Source organism: Glycine soja, unplaced genomic scaffold (genome assembly GCF_004193775.1).
Source record: "Glycine soja cultivar W05 unplaced genomic scaffold, ASM419377v2 tig00105347_1_pilon, whole genome shotgun sequence".
NCBI classification, from domain to species: domain Eukaryota; kingdom Viridiplantae; phylum Streptophyta; class Magnoliopsida; order Fabales; family Fabaceae; genus Glycine; species Glycine soja.
The window spans coordinates 20925-24643 of NW_021144530.1; the positions used below are offsets into that span (position 1 = coordinate 20925).

At 31.8% G+C, this 3719-nt stretch overlaps 1 long non-coding RNA gene across 2 annotated transcripts; it reads left to right on the plus strand.

Moving 5' to 3' along the window:
• The first annotated feature begins 1235 nt into the window (after positions 1-1235).
• Positions 1236-3700, plus strand: LOC114404641. Of its 2 annotated transcripts, none has more exons than XR_003665093.1 (4): positions 1236-1499; positions 1569-1685; positions 2408-2613; positions 3590-3700. It is a non-coding gene; the product is annotated as an uncharacterized LOC114404641 (long non-coding RNA). The 2 variants fall into 2 exon arrangements; XR_003665094.1 differs by having other exon boundaries at positions 3607-3700.
• The last annotated feature ends 19 nt before the right edge of the window (positions 3701-3719 follow it).

The window sequence follows — 3719 nt, forward strand, 5'->3', positions numbered from 1 at the left end:
GGAGGGTTCATTCTCACCTCGGTGCATATGTTGCATCCAAACAATTAATTGGTTCTCTGATTTTGACGTGTTTCTTAGAGTCTGACATAATTTTTTTAGTGTTACACACACGAAAAAGATATTTAAAAATGTTTTTTTTACGTTAATGATTCCTTATTAATCAATAATACTTTTACATATGACTATTGAACAACCCATAATAAGAGATAATGTTAGCGACTTCAGTGATGACGAGCAACAACATGATTTTGATGAACATGGTGAACCAAGCAATTATGCGTTTTATTTGTATTGTGTGTTTTATATTAATGTATTAATTATGCTATTTTTAATTTTTATTGATAGATTATTTAAACTTTAAATAAAAAAATTTAAAGTAAACTATATTAAAAATATATATAACATGTTTTAAATAATAAAACATTAAAATAAAATAATAACATATTAAATAAAATCACAAAAAATATACTAATAAAATCAACTTAATATTATTTATCATATATTTAAATATATTTTTTAACTTTTTTTATTTAAAATAAAAATAAAAATGTAAAAAATATTAAATTTAAAAGAAAAAACAGATTTAGGAAAAGAAAAAAAAATAGGTTAACATAACAAAAACATGTCTACAAATAGTAAAAAAACATTTAAAAAATTTAACAAAAAGAAAAAAAAATATTTTTACGAATTTTTAAAGTTGTAAAACAAAATATGACTTCCGTTTTAAAAAAATGACTTTAAAAGTCGTAAAAAATTTGCACTGAAGTCGTACATATTTTTACGACTTCAGTTAAAAAAAATTTTTTAAAAAAATAACAAGTCGTAGCCGGTGTTATTACTTCTGAGTCAGAAGTCCTAACACCTGTTTCGACTTACCCCATTTTGAGTAATTTTTTTAAAATATATCCCCAATTGAAAAATTGAATATTTTTTGTTTATCCCTAATTGATAAAAAAGCTCATAAGTAGACTCTTTTTCCCTTATTTTTACCTAATGATGTTCAATTTTATAATTATGTTGATAATTTTCTTTTTTATATATATAGATAGTGAATAAAAGGTAAATGTAATAATCTCCTATTCTTACCAATATCAATAATATAATGTTCAATCTTATTTTTAATATTTTGGTTTTATATCCGTTAGCGGTGAATTTGGCCGTTAGAATATCAATACTATAATGTCCTTTGGCGGTTTTCTTTTATATATAGAGAGTGAGAGTTTGGTTTTATATCCGTAGCGGTGAATTTGGCGGTGCGTTGACATTGGAGGAGGGACTTGAGAAACTGAAGGAGGCTCTCCAAATCTTGAATTCTCCTTCCCCTTCTTCCCCTACTGTCCTAAGACCTTCACTTTGTTTTGCTCCCAACCCCACTCCTCCTCGGTCTTTCCTCTCATTTATGTATCCAAGAACGACGCCGACTCTAAATCACTCTGTCAATTTGGATGATAATGTGAGTCACCAGAAAGAAAGGTTCTTTTTGGTTTTCCATACCTCAGGTAAAGGTTCAACAATCTTATTGCCATTACTTTAATAACTTTAAATACTAATTCTTTTGCCGCTCCCAGATTGAGTTAGATGAGCTGGAAAGTGTTTCCATTCTGTCAATGACCCTTGCATGGGATGAATTTTCCTTCTCTACTTTTCAAGAAGCCCATTATTCGCTTCAAGATTCTCTAGACCAGGTGCCTGACATGCCTTTTTGATATCTTTTCTGCTTTTGTTGTTTTATTTACCATCATTCCCTGCTTCTATCATTTTTCATGTAATTTGGAATATTTAAAGTTAAATGGTCAATTCTTTTTTGTATCAGTTTTTACACCTTTGTGAATGAAAAAAGGGAATCTTTCATTATGGTTTGGTTGGGCCTTTCTCTTTGTTTTCTATAATCTAGAGGATCCTTATCTTCTTGGGTTCTGAAAAAATAAAAACATCAACTCCCTCCTGTATTTATGCTTGATGTTATTTCCTACTGTGTGGGTTATGTGTCATGTCTGGTCTACGATTGACACATGTAAATCCAAATGCACTATAGCTGCTCTCAAAAATCTCAATTTGGTAGAAGATAGATCTATTCCAAGGGTACAAGCTCATTTCTTTCCTAAGAATATGTAAGTTTTACTTGCAACTAGTTGTTACTTCCCTGAATTCCTTGTCCAAAAGTCAATGATGAATGTAACCATGGTTTTCTTGAACTGAGAAGCATATTGGGTCAACATTTTGTCTGAGTTAGTGTGTAAAGCAAAAGAACTAGTGCAAGCATACAAGCTTCAAAATGTAGTTAAGACTGCAGACAACTTCTGTTCATGTTTGAAGCTTGATAGAAACACAGATGTTAGCTATAGTAATATGAGGAAGGCTGCTTCTTGGGAAGATTTGACTGACAACTATTTATTCTGTTCTAAAGCTGTAGATCCTCAGTACAAGGATTTAAGGCATTTTCAGTGGCATTGGGAAAAGGGGGAGCCTGTCATTGTCAGCAATGTGCTTGAATGTACATCTGGTTTAAGCTGGGAACCGCTTGTCATGTGGCGTGCATTACGTCATGTAACTAATACCAAGCATGGCCAACATTTGGCGGAGAAAACAATTGATTGCTTAGATTGGACTGAGGTTTGCTTAATTTCCCAATCTTTAACTTTATTGACCATGGAGAGCTTTTTACACAAATTTCATTCTTCACCTTCATTCTCATGAAGATTATGTTTAATTGTTTGATGTTGGTACTTATTTTAACTGGAACCACTGCAGTTATGGCATTTGGAGAATTATTTAATATTAGCAATTTTTATGTTGTTGAATTTCCTACATGTTTCCTGAATTCAGTAACTCCACCTTTTCTGGATTGAGACTTGAGAGTTATTTCAGTGCATTTAATATTGTCAGTTATTGAATTCCATAGAGTCATCAGAACAGAATGTCCTTGAAATATTTTGTGAAGTACTGAAAAATTACAATTTTTTGGTGGATGGTTCCACTTTAAGAAACAGTTTGTAGATGTTCTGCTATCTGGGTCATAAAGAGATACCGGCCTAAGGTGGAATGTTGGTAAACAAAACGCACATTAGGGTGATAATTAGAAATCATTTTTCTGAGTGTAGTTTTTATATCAGTCTCAAATTTTAAGCCCTTGTTTCATGCTTTATGCTGTCTCTCCATCATTCTCAAGAAATATGGCTAGTGTGATCAATTTATCCTGCTACCATCATCATCATATTCATCTTCTTAGTCCTAGGTTTTGCTCCTTATCTTATCATCTTAGAAAATTTTATCTCAATGTTTGGCTGTTTCTTGTCCCTGCCCCATTTTGCTGTTTTTGCTTTGCCTGCCCAGACCTTTCTTGTTGCCCTTGCATCCTTTGGTATGTTTGTCTAGTTCTTAGACTTGCAGCATCTAGCTGATGTTGGGTAAAATGTACTTTTTATTTTTTTTAGTTTGTTGAAAATGTTATTTTCGATTTGTACTCATTCTGTTTTCTGTTTAGTAATCAGACTAGAGTAAATCATATCTGCTTTATTTACTGATTTAGTAATTCTTTACTGGACTTGTTTATTCAGTTGCTGCTGATTTCTGCCATTTCTCTTTTGAGGTATTGGTTAAATGCAGGGGGAAATTAATATCCACCAACTTTTACTGGCTATACAAATGGTCGTAGGGATTGGCTTGCTTGGCCACAGATATTGAAATTAAAAGATTGGCCCTCCTTCTAATTTATTTGA